The 21,802-nt window shown below is 36.6% G+C and overlaps 1 non-coding gene across 1 annotated transcript; it reads right to left on the bottom strand.

Annotated features, from left to right (window-relative positions):
- Positions 1-6,796: 6,796 nt before the first annotated feature.
- Trnas-gga (transfer RNA serine (anticodon GGA)) lies at positions 6,797-6,869 on the bottom strand. Its single transcript has one exon. It is a non-coding gene; the product is annotated as a tRNA-Ser (tRNA).
- Positions 6,870-21,802: the final 14,933 nt, after the last annotated feature.

Genomic DNA, 21,802 nt, shown 5'->3' on the forward strand with positions numbered 1-21,802 from the left:
TACCCTGAATGTGGAATTAGTAATTTCTACAGGAGGCCTGGTTTCTTCAGGTGGGGAATAATATTTAGAAATCAAGATCTGGATGGTAGATATGATCATTGCTATTAGGTATCATTGCTTCTGGATTGTTCCAGTAAATGAAGCCAGGAAAAAGTTTTAAAAATATTTTTAATATTTCTAGTTCAAATTTAACATTATAGGATTCTAAAAAACTTACTTTATATTGGTATTTATTTTTATAGCACTGAACATTGTTTTTTATATCATTAATGTACTCATTTGCTTTATATCATGCATAAGATAATTTCTAAAATGCAGACAACACATATACTGAGTGAGTTTTCATGTATCTCTGCAGTTTTTTTGTTCTTAGAATATGTCATAGTAAGGGCTGGCAGGTGAGCTCAGTGGTAGATGCTTACCTAGCATGAGTGAAATACTAGGCTAGATTCCCAGCACCACCAAAAACAAGCAAAACAAAACAAAACAAAACAAAATTGCAGTAAGAATAAGCAGTCAGTTTGTTGACTTGGAATAATTCCTATTATTGATTCTATACAGTTGTTTTCATTTGTTTCTGTTTGTTTTCAATTTTCTGGTTTGCTTTTTTTCTTTTTGATTGAATTTGATTTTTTGTGTATATAAAACATCTACCTTATTGAGCTATTGTCTCTCAGCCTTCTGCACCCTGCCTGCTTTGTGATGCTGGGGCTGTGACTCTGCTGACGACATTTCTGTTTTTCCAGCTGGTTCTTGCTATGACTTTCAAATGGGGTACTAGAGGGAGACATCAGGTTGGAGGATGAAGAACTTATTCCATCCTGTTTTTTCCCTTTGGGGCTTTTTGTCTGTTTCCTATTCCTTTGCATATCACCCTACCTCTGCTTTTTCACTCCTACAGAAGTTTTTTTTCCAATAAAGCAGTTGAGTCCAGTTTGCAGATTTTCAAATGCTTGCAAAAGCAGCTTCATCATACTTTCCTCCCCATCATCCCCAGTGGAGCTCTGAGACCCCAGCGCCTCCTGATCAGTGACTACCCCTCAAAGTTCTGTTTTGGGCTTAGTAGAGCTTGTCTAAATTTTAATAATTTTATAAGTTTAGAAATTCTAATACATTCTCATGATTTTCCCTGCCCTAAAAGAAGTTATTGATTTCTGTAATTACTGTTATTCTGATACCTTAGTGTTCCCTTTTTTACCTTTTCAGTTACCTAGTTGCCATAGCCCCTTTGGTTACTTTAATTAAATACCTGAGGCAGGCTAACTTTATAAAGAAAAGATATTTATTTAGTTCATAGTTATAGAGACTGAAAGTTCAAGTGGCATGGTGCAGATTCTGTAGAGGCCCATCTCCCTTGGTTTTGTCACTTAATGGCATCTGGCTTTAATAACAATCCTCTCTTGAGAACTAAGTAAGGTACCATAAGAAATACCATAATATCTTCCAAAGACCTACAGACCCTTCACTAGGTCCCACCACTTAAAGATCCCACCATCTTTTAGTACCCCCTCTCTGGGGACCAGGCTTCCAACACAGGAACCTTTGGGGAAAAAATCAACATCCAAACCATAGTACTAGTTAACCACTTTGCACCTAGTTAATAGTTATTTATATTAAATTCTTTCTGTTTGAATAATGATATGCTTTTATCTTCTAACTGAACCTTAACTTGTAAACATTGTTCATACACAAAACTCATAGAAAGGATTACTCAGAGAAATCTTCCATCCCAAGCCCTGGATTCCATTCCCGTCTATTTCCTAAGAGCTGATCTTTTCATTAATCATTGTGTTTCTCCTGTGTTTGCTTTGGTAAAACTAATAAAACACATACATATTCATGCTCATGCACACATTATTTTTTCTTCTTTCATTAAAAAAAGGAATAAGACATATACACTCTTCTGCACCTGGCTTATTCATTAACTGATATAGTCTCAGAAATCATTTCATACCAATTCTTAGAGATTGTTCTCCATTTTGTGGATATGCCATACTTGTTCTGCAAATTTCTGACCAATACTAGTTTTCTAGTATTTCACTTTTGAAAATAATGCTACCATAAACAGGTTTGAGCATATCATTTTGTATTTAAGTTACTATATTTTCAGCATGGAATCTCAGAAGTGGAATTTCTGTGTCCAAGGATAAATAATGTAATATAAATAAATGTAACAAGATTATTGTTATTTGCCAAATATTCCTCCATAGAACTGTATGGTCTTCCATTCTTATCAGCAATGTGTGGCAGTGTTTGTTTCTTTTCACTTTTGCCACCTAAGTGTGTTATCAAGCTTTTAGATTTTTGCCCATTCAAGAGGAGAGAAGCAGCATTGCAGTGTTGTTTGAATTTGCATTTCTTTTAACTGTAGTGAAATGGAAGCACTTTTCACTTGTGTCAGGGCTATGTATATATATGTATTTTTCTATGAGCTATCTTTTTATCCCAGCTTTCTGTGGATTGTTGAATGGTTTGGATACCAGGGAGAGCACTTATCTGTGATATATATAGATCACAAATATTTTCTTCTAGTGTACAATTTTCTCTTTTGCCTTTGCTTTCAGTGCTTTTTTCAATGTAAGTATTTTCAAATCTTTATGTAGACAAATTTTCAATCTTTCCTTTGATTGTTTCTGGGTTCTGAACTAAAGTCAGAAAGTCTCCTAGTATTTGCAAACATAGTTTTAATATTGAAGAATTCCTTAGTGTTCTAGAATGTTTCTTTTTTATAGTATGGTTTGTCATTTCATAAAAGTTATAACTTTGTGTCTATCAGCAGATGACAATTATGGACTTAAAAAGTTCTCTTCTCTTCCCTGAAATATATGTTCATCTGAAATCAATTTTTCTGCTTATTTGTCTTTGTCATTCTCTTTCATGGTGCATATTTTTCTTGGATATCTGGTTACTTTTGTATTTAAGAGAGAATTGGAGAGCTAGCTGGGAGGTTGTCAACATAAAAACTTCAGTTTGGGTTGAGTGTTCAGGGGCTTTGCCTTTCATAGTGGGAGGAGCTTCAAGCATCTGGATGAAGGGTACATTTCCTAAGATGCTAAGAACTCATCTCTAGGAGTTATTCTCACCAGGAGAAGAATTCGTAGGTATCTGTCTGTGTTAGGTCATTTGTGAAGCTACTATTAGAGCTAAATGACTCCCTTCATTTTAAGCCTCACTTTTTACTTTTATACTTTGCTGTAACTTCAGTTTCTGCATCTAGAGCTTTTATAGATTTTTTTTATCCCTTGCAGTTTCTATGCATATTTTAGTCTGTCTTCAACATTATCCTACCAAAAATTTGTTGAAGAACCTCATACATTTATTGCCCTCACTTTGTTATGAGCTTAGACCTGTTTTAAATCTTTGGCTATCTTATTAATTGTCTGTGAACTAAGGAAGAAAATCATATGTTCAGACCAACAAACTTGAACCAGAAGTCTCTGTGTACAACTTACAAGTCAGGTCACATAAGATTTATGTCACCATCCTACCAATGTAAGGGCTCCCTTACATTAGGTTCCCTGACTCCCTGACTTAGGTTCAGTTCTGATGGAATGAATCCATCCCCTATTGGAGGACATTTAATTTCAACTAAAATAATCTTGTGAAAAGTATCTTTTATGTATATTGTGGGTACTTCCCAAATCATTTCCTTAGGATAAATCTTACATATAGAGATCTCTTATGTTTTTCGAGACATGTTGTCTTTCAGAAATGTTACTCCAATTTTATTCCCAGACAAAGTATGTGAAACAGTCCCATTTCTCAAACCACCCTGACAGGGTGTATTTTTAGTCTTTTAATCTTCACTAGTTTCAAAAGCAAAGGAATTATTTAATTCAAGAATTCCTCTTTTGTTTTTGAGGCAATAGTGATATTTGTCTCCATTTATGAAGCATATAATTTGTGTCATGACTTAGATCCCCAGTTTTCACGACAGTTCTGTACCACGTGAACTATGTTTTATAGAAGATCTGAGACTCAAAAATAATAATTAAATAATTATTTCACATTTGACAGCTCATGAATGGCTGGTCTGTCCTTTGAACTCATATCTGTGTTACTTCTACGGATGGTTGAATACAGAATTTGTGCAGCATCATATTAATGTATGTATATTATACATAAATCATATTAATGTATGTATATTAGTATTTAGGCTACAAATAATAGGATTATACATATTTGGAAATAAATCTAATATAGTGATGATGATTGCTCCTTCCGAAAAGGCCTTCAAGAATTGTGACCTTTGTACTCTTATGTCACTTCAAATCCCAAGTGACAGATTGTGGGCTTCTTTGCCCCATTGATAGATATTGCTCATTATTAATAGAAAATACTGATTTTATTCGTTGAAGAAACTAAATCCTCAGATGCTTTTTAATTACCTACTTCTAAGTATTACCTCAAAACTAGATTTAAACTAGGAAGCTTTTATTTTCTCCCAATATCTGTCCGACATTGCTATGGTCTAAATTTTTATGTTCCCTTCAAATTCATATACTGAAATTCTAATCCCCAAGATGATCATTTTAGGTGGCAGAGTCTTTGGAAGATGCAGTCAGGATCCTTATGAATGGGATTAGTGCCTATCTGAGTCCATTTTGTGTTGCTGTAACAGAACTCAGGAGACTAGATAATTTGTAAACAATAGAAGTTCATTTGTTTTACAGGTCTAGAGGCTGGGAAGTCCAAGACTATGGTACTGTAATCTGGGGAGGACCTTCGTGCTGTGTTTTCACACAGTGGAAGGAAAATCAAGAAATTGTGAGATGGAGAGGACCAGGACAAACTTATGGTTTTATCAGGAGCCCACACCCAAAGTAGTTAGAGCACTCCCACAATTATGGCATTAATTCATTCCTGAGGGTAGAGTCCTCCTTATCTAATCACCTAAATAACTCACTTTTAAAAATCATTGCAGTGGCAATTTAATTTCAACATAAGTTTTGGAGGGGCCATTCAAATCAATAGTAGCACCTTTTTAAAAGAGACCCCAGAGAGCTACCTAGCCCTTTGTGCCACAGAGAACAAACCTAAAAGTCATTATATGATCCAAGAAATGGACCTTTTCCAGACATTGAGCCTTCTGGGCCTTGATCTTGAACTTTTAAACCTCCAGATCTATGAGAAATAAATTTTTGGTGTTTATAATCCACCTAGTCTATGGCATTCTGTTCTATCAGTCCAAAAATATGAAAACAGAATTTTTGGAGTCATTTAGCTGATTTTAGCTCAGAAAGAATTTACACTATGGAGTTGACCATTTGAAGACTTGACTGAGGCTGGAGAATTTTCTTCCAAGGTGATTCATTCACAATGCTGGCAAGTTAATACTGGTTGGGAGACCTCAGTTCTTTACATGTGAATCTCTTCATAGCACTTGGGCATCCTCGCAATATAGTAACTGGCTTCCCATAGAACAATGACCCAAAAAAGAACAAGGCTGAAACTGTGATACCTTTTATGAACCAGTTTGGTAAATTACAAAACCCTGTTTGCTACACAGGTCAAATGTGGGACAGAACTACACAAAGGCCTGAACATTAGGAGGCAAGTATCATCAGAGATCATCTTAGAGCCCAGATAACACACAGAGACAGGTAAAATTCAACAGGCAGTGGATGCAGGAAACAACAGACAATATTGAAGAGCTTCTGACCATAGTGTGTTTGAATAAATTACAGAAGGATTCATACTCACACAAAACTGAATCATTAGCTCTACTTGTAGCATTACCAAAAATGTAAGGTTGGCATTTTTTTTTTAAATGAATGTAAATGTTTGTGCAAAATGGTTGTCCTTCAGTTTTGACATTTATTCAACAAATATTCAGTGTAACTTTCAGTTCTAGACAAGGAACTAGGCAAATTTACTTAAACCCACAACAATATTTGCATTTTATTTAGCATTGCATTGTTTACATTTTACAGATGAAGAAACTGAGCCCAAGAGAGATGAAATGAACCATCTGGCTACTTGACTCAGAAGTGATAGAGTAGAGCTTCATCAGGGGTCCTCTCTGTTTTGTGTTGTTGCCCACCAAAGACTTCAGTCTGGGAGCTCCAGCTCTGGTTGGTAATGGCAAGGAGAGGTGAGCCTTATCCCTGAAGACATGGTGAGAACAGATCCTTTGGAACTGATTTTCAGTCTCCTAAGCATCCTAATAGAAAATTAATGGGAACTTCTCCTTCTGAGAATACAGGAAGAAATTGGGTTATAACCATAGAACAACAATATCTGTTTCTGAGAAAGAAGAAATTCCTTTGCTTTCAACATCCTTTGGCTCAACCTAGTAATAAGGTTGGTTTTTATTCCAAACTCCAGAAGGAAAATATCACTGAATTTCTACTTTTGGAATGGTCCCCTACTTCCTGTTTCCCAATAAAAGAGAAATATACTTTCAGTAAATCAGTTATTTTTTTTAAAAGGCAAAAATTGTTCTCAATAATCTGGTAATATTTCATTGGCTTAAGAGTCACTACTTGGCCCACAAAATATGCATCTTTCAGGGAACAAGATTTACCTATTTCAAACTTGGCATAGTCATGTAAACTGTCAATTGCTGATTCAATTTAATGAACATGTTGGTGATGGGTGTTGAACTATCATATAACACTTTAGTGCCTCACGATGTCAGGTTCAACTGGATGGAATTCATTTGGGATCAGATTTTAAAGTGCTTTTAGAGTTAATTCTGAGTTTTAACATATTTACAAGTGTGACTATATTCTTTACCAGTGAGGTTTTTTTTTTTTTTTTTTTTTTTTTTTTTTTTTTTTTTTTTTTTTTTTTTTTGTGGTGCTGGGAATTGAACCCAGGGCCTCATACTTTCCAGGCAAGCACTCTACCACTGAGCCACATCCCCAACCCTTGAAAGATTTTTAAAGAGACATGACATTGGAGACTATTAGAAACTGAAAACTAGTTTCCACTTAGTCTGTTATAACTTATTTTATTGCAATCTGTCTTTTCTGCCACCCTAAATGTTTGTTCTTATACCATTCATTCTCTATTACAACACTCAGTATTTTTGTCTTTAAATTATCTATCCTCATCTATCTATCCTCATTTTGGCAGCTTATATGTTTATTTTCTTCTTTTTCCATTGTGTCAATATGGTGAACACATCTGCTTTTGCTCACCATTTTTCTCCAGCACCCAGCTAGTACCTGAGACATAATCAGAGGTTACAATAGTCATTCATCAAATGAATTAATAGGTGTTCATAAAATATTCAAGATTAGACTAGCAGACAGTACAAATACTCAGCCCAGATCTCTTCCTATTTACTACTTCAGGGCATGTAAGCTCTTTCAACAACTATCCGTGGTCTTCTTTTTTCTTTTGGGCCCTTGAATTCTGCTTTCTATTCAAAAAGGGGACTGGTGGAGCCTGGAAAGAGCAGCCCTCAAGCACTGAGTGATTGGAATGGATGTATCAATACCCCACCTCCCTTTCTCTTGGGTAATGTTAAACCCATTCTGCCTAATGATGTCTCTGTATGTATTTTGTTTGGTTTCAAGGTTTCTTCATACCTAGTGAACTACAACCTGACTTGACATATAAACACCATCACCTCTTTTTGTAACAAGTAGCCAAGTCTCAAATGTTCAAACCATGTGCAAATAAGAGGGACAGGAGCTGTCTCTTCAGTCTGTCTCTGTACCTTCCTTCCTGTTTCTCTGTTACTTCTTTTTGCTGGCAATAAATATAACGGCTTAGGTGGTAGAGCCAGGCATTCAGAACCATTTTTGGTCTGGCCTACTGCCTGAGTCTGAAATCACAAACATAGCATATTTAAGACCTGAAAAACTAGATGTGTTGTAATTTTCTTTTCCAATGTGGAATGACTCTGAGAAATTTTTATGCTGACTTTAAGGTTGACCCAGCAGAAAACTTCATCACTCACAGTGCTGGCTGCCTCAGTGCCTCACCCTTTAATAGCGGCTTTCTATTCAGTCCATGTTTCACTTTCTACCTCCCCTACAGGGTCCTCAGTTACTTCCCAAACAAACACTTTGCATTTGAGTCCTTGTTTCAGGGTCTGCTTCTGGAGAACCCAGCCAAGACAGATGTGGAAAACACATTTTCACAACAGCTTTACAAAAGTTCACCAAAGTTTCTTGCATTCTATTTCTAAGTGAGGGAACATGTATGTCTATTTTGAAATGAAAACAAATTGAAAAGAGGTCACTTTCCATCCTAAAACATAGGTTTTTTTATGTCTTTTTGTACATTAAATTATATCAACTTTAGCATTTTATTTTATTAAATTCCATCATGTATAACTAAATAGAACAAACAATAAAAAAATAAATAAATAAATAAATAAATTCCCTTTTTACTCTTTCAACTTCAGTTTTTAAAGTGTATTGCATTTCTGGACCACCATCTGAGTCATAATGCAGAAATATGGTTAACAATTGGACAGTCATGTGTAGCAAGCTTATTATAGGAAAAGCATGAAGCCATTCTGGAGGATCCAAAATCAAGCTAGATGTTTGTCCTCATCCCTTAAGAGCTCAGGATCCTCTAGTGGAGAGAGAAGCACATACACTGAGATGAGGATCAGTACCATATCAGGTAAAATAAATGTGCAGTAAGGTCTCAGTAGAGTTAAAAAAACAAACAAACAAACAAACAAAAAAAAAAAACACCAACTCTGGTGAGGAATCATGCAGGGTTTCTTGGAGATGGAAGAAGAAGGATTCTATAGGGAGTACATTGTGGACAGGACAGCTTTTATTCTGATTTTACAGAAATCAGAAGTTATGGTAAATAAGGTTGGAAGGCAGAAACAAATCTTTCTAAAATCCTTTATATTAAGAAGAAAACTTCATAAATCTGGCCAAACTGTAACGATCCCAGTGGGTCTATTACTGTTCTGCTCAGCAGGTTCTTGGATATCCTGTTGGTAGCACTCATTCCTATTCAAATTCCTGCCCCTCTGGCCAGAGGAGCTTGCCTTTGTCCAAGTCAGAAGACTGCAAACTTTTTCTGGAAAAGTCAGAAAAGGTATATATTAAGCTTTGTGTGCTATCTGGTTCCTTTGCAACTACTTTACTCTGTCACTGTTATCAGGAAATTAACCGTAGGCAATATGTATAGGAATGAGTGTGACTGTGTTCCAGTAAAACTTTATATATAAAAACAGATTGATTTGGCTGACAGGCTGTACTTGTTGACCTCATGATAGATTAATTTTAGCTATGCTAAATTGTCTCAAGTGACTTATTCTTTTCTTTTTTGGTAGTACTGGGGATTAAACTTAAGAGCTTTCGTGTGTTAGGCAAGTGCTTGACCTCTGAGCACTTTTTATGTTTTACTTTGAGACAGGATCTTTCTAAGTTGCTCAGGCTGACCTTCATCTTGCAATCTTGCCTCAGCCTCTGAGTACCTGGGATTATAGGAGTGTGCCACTGTACCCTGCTTGACTTGCTCTTTTAATAGGTAATATTTGCATTTCAACCGAGTCTTCAGTGCTTTAACATGAAAGGGACCAACAGAGTTAGAGAAGAATAATGGGCAGTGAGATAGAAATTCTGGGAACTATCCTCTACAGATTTAAAGCTGCTTCCACGTATATTGGATCACATGTCCAGTGCCATGGATTCGGGACTCATGATAACAAGAACAACAACAACAAAATGAGGCTAGAATTGAACATTTCAGAGACAGAGTAGTTTGAGCCTATTTAGCCACATATTGACAACACACTGACATTGCTGTGGGTTACTATTATGAAATGTACTAACAGCTGCTAAAACATAGTACTGTGGATCAGAAGGCTCAAGCAATGGAAATGTATTATCTCATAAATCTGGAAGCTGAAATTCTGAGATCAAGGTGTTGGAAGGATGAATTTCTCCTAAGGCCTCTTTCCTTGGCCTGTAGGTGGCTACCATTGTACTTTATCTGCATAAAATCTTCCCCCATGCATGTCTGGGTCCTTACCTCCTACTTTTTATAAGAATAACAGTCATGTTGGATTACAGCCCACCCCAGTGCCCTCATTTTAATTTACTTACCTCTTTAAAAAGTGTTTTCACCACAGTCATATTGTTATGGGGCACAACTTAAGAACAGACCAATCACCACTGAGAAGTCCAAATTTGAGAGTCTTTATTAAGCTGGCCAGCTGACTGTCTCACACAATGCCCCCAAAAAATGGCTCTTTTGAGAATAGCCCCGACCACAGGGTTGTAGGGGTTCTTATACCAAAAATCACATTAATCATAAGTGTCTGTTGCTATGATTCAAAATTACACATTAACATCATGAGATCATCGACAAAGGGGAAAGTGGGTCAAAATGACCCTTATCTAGGTACAAACTAAAAAATGGTTGCTAACATCCACACAATTACTGTTCACATGGTACACTGTTTAGGAACAATAAAAATCAAAAGAGAGCAATTCTTTACTACATAGGGGTTGCCATTGTATATTATTAAACATGTCACACCAAATAACTGATGATGGGCACAAAGGTAGGGTGTTCCCATGGAAAAAGCTTATTTCCTACATAACATGGAGTCTCAGAGCAAAATGGAGTCTGTTTAGTCATTTTCCCTTAGAGTCTGGCCTATAACATTCTCATGAAGTCAGATCTGTCAGCCCATCACAATATGTTGAAGTCATGGGGGTTAGGACTTCAACATAAATGTGGAGGGGACACATTTGAGACCACAACAGGGAGATACAAAGTAATAAGGTGTGTGTGTGTGTATGTGGGTTTGCATGCACATGAGGACATTGAAGACAGCCTGATCTCAATGATGTGAGGAAAGGATTGATCAATTGAGTAAAAGAATGTCTGAGGCAAGGACAGAAGTAGGTTGTGCAGAAAGAAAAGGAAAAACAGAAACAAAGTTGAAAGTCTCAAATCTATAATTTAGCCAGCCTGTCGCAGAATGCCTGCTTCCATTCAGCAATGAATGGTGCTTACAAACCAGGTGTGTACGTAGTGCTGTAACTTGCCATTCTGAGCTGTCATTTTTTCTAGTCCCTTTCAAGTGGATGGAGCTAGCAGGGAAATAAAGTTATTCTGATTCCTTAAATTACAGTTCCATAACACAGGGTTCTTCATTTTGTTCCTCCAATGTATATTTTTTTCCTCCAATGTGCGCTTGTTTCATAGTGTGCAACCTGGGAGAATTATCCAAGAATTTATTCATTTGCTCTATCTTATAAACTATAGAAATATCAATGCCAATGCAAGTAACTGATATCAAGCTTATTAAGTTTTTCCTTTGCAGTTGATATTGTTCTTATAATATAATCCCATGGAGGGTGATGTCAGCAAACTGAGTTCAAAATTTACTTGAATTGGTTCTTTTAAAAATAGTCAATGTGATATCAATTTGATATACAATTTGTTTAAGTTGAATTTCAGAATTAGTTTTTGAGTTAGTTTTAGGTTTTGAAGATGTGACTCATTTGGAAAATGAGTCTGTATAGGTATTGAACATGTGTGGAATGTTTTCTTGTCATTCTTTGAACAATGAAGTTTAACAGTTACTTACATAACATTTACACTGTATGCAGCATTATAAGTAATCTTGAGATGATTTAAGGTATATGGGAGGTGTGCAGAGGGTCTACACAAATACTATGACATTTTATATAAGGGATTTCGGCATCCTCAGATTTTGGCATCTGAGGGAGGTTCTGGGACCAATTCTCCACAGATATCTGAGAATCAGCTGTATTTTATTAGTTTCTGATTGCTGCTACATTTCTTTCTTTTGCAAATTAAAGATTACCCTAATATTATTTAATACATTCACATTTTTATTTGTTTTCTTACTCAAAGATCTGCACACAATAAATACTCTCTTGAAACTTGCTTTTGTCTCTTCATAATATGTCATGGAAATAACACCATATTACTTCATGGAGATCTTTCCTTTTTTTTGAAAACTGCCAAATTGTTTAAATTACCCTATTCTAGGAATGTGCCTTAATTTAATCACATTTTCTATTGATGGTTGTTTAGGTTGTATTGCATGTTTGGTTTAAATAATGCAACTTGGAACAACCATGTATTTACCTTTTTCTTTTCTTTGAGGTGTAATTGAGAAAATTCCTGATTGAGGATTTCTGGATCAGGAAATCAATGTGTATGGTTTGGCTAGATATTGTCAAATTCCACCATAGCATATGTATTATTTTCCTAGAGCTATCATAACAAATTACCATAAACTGGGTGGCTTAAAACAATAGAAATTTATTCTCTTGCTAAGTGCTGAAAGTCTGAAGTCAAGTTGTTGACAGCGCTATGCTCTCTCTAAAGGCCCTAGGGGGACCTTTTCTTGACTCTTCCTGGCTTCTGGTGTTTGCTGGCAATCCTGGGTGTTCCTTGGCTTGCAGTTACGTCAGTCTAGTCTCTGCACCTAAACATAATGTTCCTTTTGTGTGTATTTGTGTGTGTGTGTGTGTGTGTGTGTGTGTCCAAATTTCTCTCTTCTCAAAAGATAACAGTTATTGGATTAGAGTCCACCTTAATCCAGCACAAACTCATTTTAACTTAAGGGGTCAAAAATATGCAATGGAGAAAAGATAGCCTCTTCAACAAATGGTGCTGGGAAAACTCGAAAACCATATGCAACAGAATGAAATTAAACCCCTATCTCTCGCCCTGCACAAAACTCAACTCAAAATGAATCAAGGACCTCGGAATCAGACCAGAGACCCTGCATCTTATAGAAGAAAAAGTAGGTCCAAATCTTCAACTTGTTGGTTTAGGATCAGACTTCCTTAACAGGACTCCCATAGCACAAGAAATAAAAGCAAGAATCAACAACTGGGATAGATTCAAACTAAAAAGCTTTCTCTCAGCAAAGGAAACTATCAGTAATGTGAAGAGAGAGCCTATAGACTGGGAGAATATCTTTGCCACTCATACTTCAGATAGAGCGCTAATTTCCAGAATCTATAAAGAACTCAAAAAACTCTACACCAAGAATGCAAATAATCCAATCAACAAATGGGCTAAAGAAATGAACAGACACTCTACAGAAGAAGATGTACAAGCAATCAACAGATATATGAAAAAATGTTCAACATCTCTAGTAATAAGAGAAATGCAAATCAAAACTACCCTAAGATTCCATCTCACCCCAATTAGAATGGCGATTATCAAGAACACAAGCAACAATAGGTGTTGGCGAGGATGTGGTGAAAAAGGAACACTCATACATTGCTGGTGGGGTTGCAAATTAGTGCAGCCACTCTGGAAAGCAGTGTGGAGATTCCTCAGAAAGCTTGGAATGGAAACACCATTTGACCCAGCTATCCCACTCCTTGGCCTATACCCAAAGGACTTAAAATCAGCATATTACAGAGATACAGCCACATCAATGTTCATTGCTGCTTAATTCACCATAGCCAGATTGTGGAACCAACCAAGATGTCCTTCAGTTGATGAATGGATAATGAAACTGTGGCATATATATACAATGGAATATTACTCCACCATGAAGAATGATAAAATTGTGGCATTTGCAGGCAGATGGATGAAATTGGAGAATATCATGCTAAGTGAGATAAGCCAATCTCAAAAAACCAAAGGACGAATGATCTCGCTGATAAGTGGATGATGACACATAATGGGGGGTGGGAGGGGTTAGTGTTAGGGTTAGGGTTATGGTTATGGTTAGGGTTAGGGAGAGGGGCAAGAATGGAGGAAGGAAGGACTGTATAAAGGGAAAAGAGGGGTGGGAGGGGGGAGAGGGAAAAAATAACAGAATGAATCAAACAACATTACCCTGTGTAAATTTATGATTACACAAATGGTATGCCTTTACTCTATGTACAAACAGAGAAACAACATGTATCCCATTTGTTTACAATAAAAAAAAATTAACTTAATTTCTCAATAGCTCCTATTTACAGGTACTGTGGCAAGTTTACACTGCCATCCGCTACAGATGAGAGAGTCTGCTTCCCCCAGTCAGGTCATCAGATAGTGCTGCCAAGTTCTTGAATATTTGCCAACCACACACAGGTCCTAAATGACATCTTGGCATTTCTATTTTTGCCATTAGGAAAGGAGGTTGAGTATGTTTCATTAGTTTATGTGCCATTTTGTAGACTTGTTTCTTCATGCTTTTGCAGACTGTGATTAAAAATGTCATAAAATTTTCATATGTGCACCAAAGTAAGAGTGCATTTTAATAAGTGAATATTTCCAATAGCTGACATCATCATTGACTGTCAACATTTTACCAGGCTTGTTTCGTCCATTACCCAATTCCCGCCATCATTCATCTCTAGTATTCCAAACATCCTATCATTTCATGTATTAGAACTTCAATGCCGGGTGTGGTGGGGCATGCCTACAATCCCAGCAGCTAAAGAGGCTGAGGCAGGAGGATTGCAAGTTCAAAGCCAGCCTCAGCAATTTAGCAGGGCCCTAAGCAACTCAAAGAGTCCCTGTCTTAGCATAAAATATTCAAAAAGGACTAAGAATGCCGCTCAGTAGTTAAGCACCCTGGAGTTCAATGCCAAAAAATAACTCTTCAGTGTGTAACTGCAATGCATAGAACTTCAAAAAGGATAAAAACACAATATTGATAATATTATTCTACCTAATAAAATTACCAATGATTCCCAGAACTTGTCTAATGCCTAGGCTGTGCTCAAATGGTCTCAAATCTCTTTGTTAGTATAATTCTTTAATTTATGAAATGAAGGGATTAGTCAAGATTGTATCTAGGGTCCTTTTTCATTTTGAAATTTGCAGATGTATTCTCTAATTCTACATAATGAATTGAGACTAACCTTGCTGCTGTAAGCCTTGAAACACTGCCTGTAATGATCTCATTACTTACCGGTGAGTTCTTCAGTGCCTGTTTCCATGTTCTTTTCTTCAGTTTGTAATAGTCCTATCTATCGCGTTACCATTAGATCGTTATCTATGACTCCTCTGGAAATAGAGAGACTTGGTTCTCTAATGGGACTTGGCTCTAAAAGCATTTTGCAGATGTCACAATAGACCATCATGTCACCTTAATCTTGCCCTGAACCTAATAGGGAGTGAAAAATGATATTGGCAATGATATGATTGTAGGTTTGTCATTTTTTTCTCATTTGCTATATCCTACTAATACTTTCAGAATCTTGACTTTGTGTTCACTTACTGCAGTAATCTCTGTACAGACCTCCGAGGCAGAGCCAGAATTCTTGTTTCAAAGCTCACTTCTGCCATTTAATAACTAAGGTCTAGGGTACTGTTTCCTTATCTGTGAAAAAAGGAAATAATAAATTTACCAGCTTCCAAGAGTTGTTATGAGGATGAAATTAGTGCATGATAAGCTCTTAGGAACAATGTCCTGAACATAGGAAGTACCAAGTCTTACGAAGTTGCCTAGGCTGGGGTTAAACTTGATATCCTCCTGCCTTAGCCTCCTGAGTCGCTGGGATTACAGGTGTATACCACCATGCTCTCCCCATCAGGAATACCTCTGCCTTAACCCGATTCTTGTGTGTGTGTGTGTGTGTGTGTGTGTGTGTGTGTGTGTGTATGAAACTGGGGATCAAACTCAGGGGTTCTCTACCACTGAGCTACAGACCAAGCCCCTACTTCTTTTATTTGTTCTAATGAGTTATACGTGACAGTAGAATGCATTTTGACACATTGTACACAATGGAGCACAGCATCTCATTCCTCTGGCTGTACATGGTGCAGAATCACACCAGTCCTGTAATCATACACGTATATAGGGTAATAATGCTTGTCTCATTCCACCGTCCTTCCCACCCCCACACCCCCTTTCCTCCCCTCACTCCCCTCTACACAATTCAAGGTTCCTTCATTCTTCCCTACCCACCCCCCATATGGATCGGCATCTGCATATGAGAGAAAACATTTGGCATTTGGTTTTCTGGGTTTGGCTTATTTCTCTTAGCATGATATTCTCCAGCTCCATTCATTTACCGGCTAATGCTATAATTTATTCTTCTATGCTGAGTAATATTACATTGTGTATATATGCCACAGTTTCTTTATTCATTCATCTCTTGAAGGGTACCTAGGTTGGTTCCATAGTTTAGCAATTGTGAATTGAGCTGCTATAAACATTCATGTGGCTGCATCACTGTTGTATGTTGATTTTAAGTCCTCTGGGTATAAACCGAGGAGTGAGATAGCTGGGTCAAATGGTGGTTCCATTCCAAATTTTCTGAGGAATCTCCACACTGCTTTCCAGAGTGGTTGTACCAATTTGCATTCCCACCAGCAATGTATGAGTGTACCTTTTCCCCCACATCCTTGCCAACATTTATTGTTGCTTGTATTCTTGATAATTGACATTCTGACTGGAGTGAGAGAAAATCTTAGAGTAGTTTTGATTTGTATTTCTCTAATTGCTAGAGATGTTGAACATTTTTTCACATATTAGTTTATCAATTTTATTTCTTCTTCTGTGAAGAAGTTCAGTTCCTTGACCCATTTATTAATTGGGTTATTTGTTTACTTGGTGTTAGGTTTTGAGTCCTTTATATATCCTGGAGATTAGTACTGTACTGAGATGCAGGCGATAAAGATTTTCTCCCATTCTGTAGGCTCTCTTTTCATGTTCTTGATTGTTTCCTTTGCTGAGAAGAAGTTTTTTAGTTTGAATCCATCCCATTTATTGATTCTTGGTTTTACTACTTGTGTTTTAGGAGTCTTATTAAGGAAGTCAAGTCCTAAGCTGACAAGGTAGAGATTTGGCATGCTCCTTTTTTTTTTTTTTTTTTTTTTTTTTTTTGCAGTGCTGGGGATTGAACCTGGAGCCGAGTGCTTACAAGGCAAGCATTCTACCAACTGAGCTATCCCCAGCCTGGCATACTTTCTTACTTGCATGAAAACCATTCCTCTACCTTTTAGGAAATAATAGTTTAGAAGGAAAGTGCTACTTACTCAGTCCTCTTTTGGGGATACTATCTGTTGTGTAGAGATCTATTTTTCATTTTGAGATAGGGTCTTATGAAGTTGCCCAGGCTGGGGTCAAACTTGATATTCTCCTGCCTTAGCCTCCTGAGTTGCTGGGATTACAGGTGTGTGCCACCATGCCCTGCTTAGTCCGATTCTGCCTACCATTGTGAGAGTTATCTGAAAGCTCTACATGAACTGCACTGGCCAATAAGGTTGCTCCTAGACATATGTGGCTATTGAAATTTAAATTAATTAAAATGAATAAAAGCAAACATTTAGTTTGTCAGTTAACTTAGCTACTTGGCTAGTATTGAACAGCCATATGTGCTTTGTGCTCCCTTCTGGGCAGCACAGGGAAAAACATTTCTCTCCATCATTGCAGAATGTCACTGGACTTGTCTGGTGGTGACAGCACTAATGCCAGGGGGCCCCTGGTTCCCCTTTTTCTTACTTGCATGAAAACTGTTCCTCTACCTTTTAGGAAATAATAGTTTAGAAGGAAAGTGCTACTTACTCAGTCCTCTTTTGGGGATACTCTCTGTTGTGTAGAGACCTAGAAAAATCCACTGGTCCACGCTCTCTGTTGGAATAGGGTAATGCATTGAAAGATGTCCCTCGTGTGGCCCTACCTCTTGGTTCTTTCTCTTTCTCAGGTATGTCTGTCTGCAGATGGCATTCATTTTTATCCCTTTTTGCTTCTTATGTGATAACACACTAGGATGTAGATTCTGGTGGAGAACCTCCTTCCTATACTATTCTAGTGATTCTCTGGTGGTTCTTTATGACTGAGCAGGTAAGGTCAGAATGAAGAAAGGCTACTCTTGATGCTTTTGGTCACAGATCTGAACTGCATTAGTCACCCCAGTCTCATCAGGGATTGCAGAACTCAGGAATATGAATATGACACCTTGTCTTAATCACCACACATATATTTCTCAAATTGATTAGATGCCATGGAAGAGTTTGGGGGTTAGTTAGTGCTCTATAAAACTCCTACAACAGCTCCCAAGGGCCTACCCCATCAAGTCCAAACTTCTCTGCATGACTGTGAAACTCTCTATAATCTCACTCCACTCTAAATAGTTTAATTTAATTCAATGATTTATGACTGAAAGTTTATTATATTTTATTTTTTATGCTTGACCTAGAGATTATAAAAATGATGATATGGAATCTTCATTATTGCTCTATAGATTAGTTTGATAGAAAAGCATATAAATATAAAGCATATGAATATGTAACATATATAATGTGCTGAGTGCCTGCAATAGTTTGGAATACAGTATGTCCCTTATGAAACTCATGTTGAAGTTTAATCCCCAGAGTAACACTGTTGAGATATGGTGGGATCTTTAAGAGGTGATTAGGTTGGTAAGAGGGATTAATGCCTTTCTTAAGGGAGGGCGTTAACTTGTGAGGGCCTGGATTATTTATTGTGAGAGTGGGTTGTTATAAAGTCAGGTTGCTCCTCATGGTTTTTCTTTTCCACATGTACCTACTGGTACTTCTCCTTTCTACCATGTTATGATGAAGAATGAGACTCTTTCCAGAAGCTGGACTGATGTCGATGCCATGCTTTTGGACTTCTCAGCCTCCAGAACTATAAGCCAAGACTTCCTTCTACAAGTTACCCAGTCTCAGATATTCTGTCATAGCAACAGAGAATGAACTTAAATAGATGCATATTAGAAAAATATTCTAAATTCTAGGTGAACATGAAAGAGAGCAATAAGTCCTTCCTGGAGCAAGAGAAAATGAGAGAAATTTTCACAGAAACACACACACACACACACACACACACACACACACACATGCACTTGAATGGCTGATAGGAGTTTGCTAGATAGAAATGTCAGGAGAAGGGCATTTTAGGTAATGGAAGCAATATGAAAACATAAGCCATGAAATTTATTTTCCTTATTCCAAATAGGCTAGTGTCCACAAGCCACAACTCTATGCATATGTTTAAACTGCTATGTAAGTTTGTAGAAAAAATCAAACTCAGTGTTCTTTCTGGATAAGATCTATCTGAGGGTTTTAATTTATTTTTTTTGTGACTGTAAGTGAGGGCCAGGAAAAGTATTTTCTATTTAAAAAGAGAACATATCCTCTACAGTGGAGGATTAATTATTACAAGGATCATGAATTCTTTTGCAGAGGAGTGAGTTAGTTACTACCCTGGTTGGTGAATTCACTTACAGTGAAAAGAGTTTAGTTTCCTCCACCAAATATATTCTATACATTATAGCTTTTAATAACAAATATCTATAAATTATGTAGAAAAATGCAATTTCCCATATGGAAATATTCTATGATGAAGTGAACAAAACCAATTTTCAATACAAAGAGGCTTGGGGATTATCATAGACTTCAAGTTTAAAAATTTTATTCCTTGGAAATCAAAGCAAACAAAAACCAAACAGAGAAAAAGATTTATGGTTAATAATTGAATATCTTGAGGGCTTTGATAAGCAGTAAAAAGAAGAAATTCTTTAAACTGAGGTGTAAAGTACCTTGTTAAAAAGAGACACCTCATGTAATTAATTAATTAATTTAGAGTCTCATTATTTATAAAAATTGACCTAATTATGCTCATTGGTTCCTTTTCAGATTTTACTATAGTAATAAGTAGGAATATAATCTTAGTGGAGAATGCTTAGTGTGTTAGAGCGCTTTCTGTTATTGTGACAAAATACTTGAGATAATCAACTTATAAGGAAGAAAGATTTATTTGGGTTCATGATATTAGAGGTTTCGGTTCATGGTTGGTTGGTTCTATGGCTTTGGGTCTGTGAAAAGACAGTATGTCACAGCAAGAAGCCCATGGTGGAGCAAAGCTGCTCATCTCAGAGTGGCCAAGAGGGAAAAAAGAGAAACAGAAAGAGGCTGGGGTCCCCATATCTCCTTCAAGGACATGCCTCCAATAACCTACCTTTTCCCACTAGGTTCCACTACCTCCCAATGGTGGCATAGACTGGGGTCCAAGCCTTTAACACATGGGCGCTTAGGGGATATTCAAGATTTGAATTATATACTTAGTAACTCGTTTCTCTTATGTATGTGACCAAGAGAAAACAGATGTGCTGAACCCAAACTTTTTCATCTCTCATTTCTTCTACAATCCCTGTCTGCTGCCCTCCAGTCCAAACTTTGGATTATCCTCCCTACTCTGAGGAGAAAGTAGGGGACATGGAGACATACATGTAGGTTTGATTTTTATATTTTAAATTACTAAAAAATGTTTAATCATTAACTTTTTTTTCAGTACTAGAGATTGAATCCAGGAATATTCTACCACTGAACTATACCCTCACCCTATTTTACTTTTTATTTTGAGACAGGGTTTCACTAAATTGCTGAGACTGTTCTTGAACTTGTGATCCTCCTACCTCAGCTGCTGGAGTAGATGGGATTAGAGGTGTGTGCCACTGTGCTCTGGCTAATCATTAACTTTTTAATTAATGGCAAGGGCTAATATACATGGGATTAAAGTATTAGTAAAGATAAGTGTAGTGACTAAATATAATCAGCAAATTGTCAAATCAAAGCTAGCATTCCTGATGAATATTCTTTTTTGAAAAATCCTGTACAACATTTAAGAGAATTCTAGGTTTAAAAAATCATTTAATTAAGAAATATATGTCACACATTTGAAGAACACATTTCATAATTTATAAATATATGCTTCATGTGTTTGTATGTAATTGTGATTACCAGTCTTGAAGATGACTTCTGACAGTCCCCATCTCCTTGTATAGCTTTATATTTGTATAATTCCCTACCCTCCAATGTGGCTTGGATTTAATCACTTTGCTTCTAACTACTGGTTTGACAGAAACAGTAGTCATCTTACTTCCAAAATTAGGTTATTGAAGACTTTGACTGGTTTCCTTCTTCCCTTCCTTCTCTTCCTCCCTCCTCCATGGGACACCAGCTACCATGTTTGAAGCAGTCCTGTAGTAAGACCAATTAACTGAAACCTCCAGCCAACAGTCATCAGGGATCCAAGGATCTGCCAAGGGTTACATGAGTAATCTTGGAATTATGGTATTCTCCAGTTCCAACTGAGACTTGAAATGTTTGAAACCTTTGTTGACATCTTGACTGCAACCTCATGGGAGGCTCTGAGCCAGAACCACCCTGTTAATCTCTCCTAATTTCTGACTCTCAAGATCTATAGGAGATAAAAAATGTTTGTTGTTTTGAGCTGCTAAATTTTGGGGTTATTTGTTATGGGGCAAAAGAAAGCTAATAAATAATATATGTATATACTATGTATATACACACATAAGTATATATGTATGCTTATACCAGATATATGCCAGTATTTTGTGATGCAATCTAAAAGCTTTGCTGTAGTATGTCACATTAATTATGTAGATTTTCCCCCATATGAATCCTCTCTAATTTTTAGTCATCCTAATTTTTTTCCCAGACTTGTTTTTGGGTGAGGGATATTGCTTATCTTTTGATATTACTTTGTAAGAGATTGTTACATATTTTATTTATTCATTATTTTCTGATATGTTGAGTGTCTTATCTCCTACTCTCTGCTTACTTGAGAACTTGGTTTCTGGTAGGACTGTGAAACATGCATTTTTAATTTTTAATCTTTCTTTAGATTTTTTTTTTTTTGATTTTCTTAAGAAGTTCTCCTTTCCTCCTGGTTGTCAAACTATTCCGTTTTATTTCTCTCACTATTTTAATCATTAATTTTCTAATCTTAAATTTATTTGACTTTAAACTCCCTGTCTCTATGTGGCTTTTCTTAAATCTTAAACTAATATGTCTATTCTTTTATAAAATAAATAAACTTTATACTCATTCAGAAAATTTTTATTTGAACTGCCTAACATTTATACTGAATTTTTATTTTGAA

Source organism: Sciurus carolinensis, chromosome 14, assembly GCF_902686445.1.
Source record: "Sciurus carolinensis chromosome 14, mSciCar1.2, whole genome shotgun sequence".
Taxonomy (NCBI): domain Eukaryota; kingdom Metazoa; phylum Chordata; class Mammalia; order Rodentia; family Sciuridae; genus Sciurus; species Sciurus carolinensis.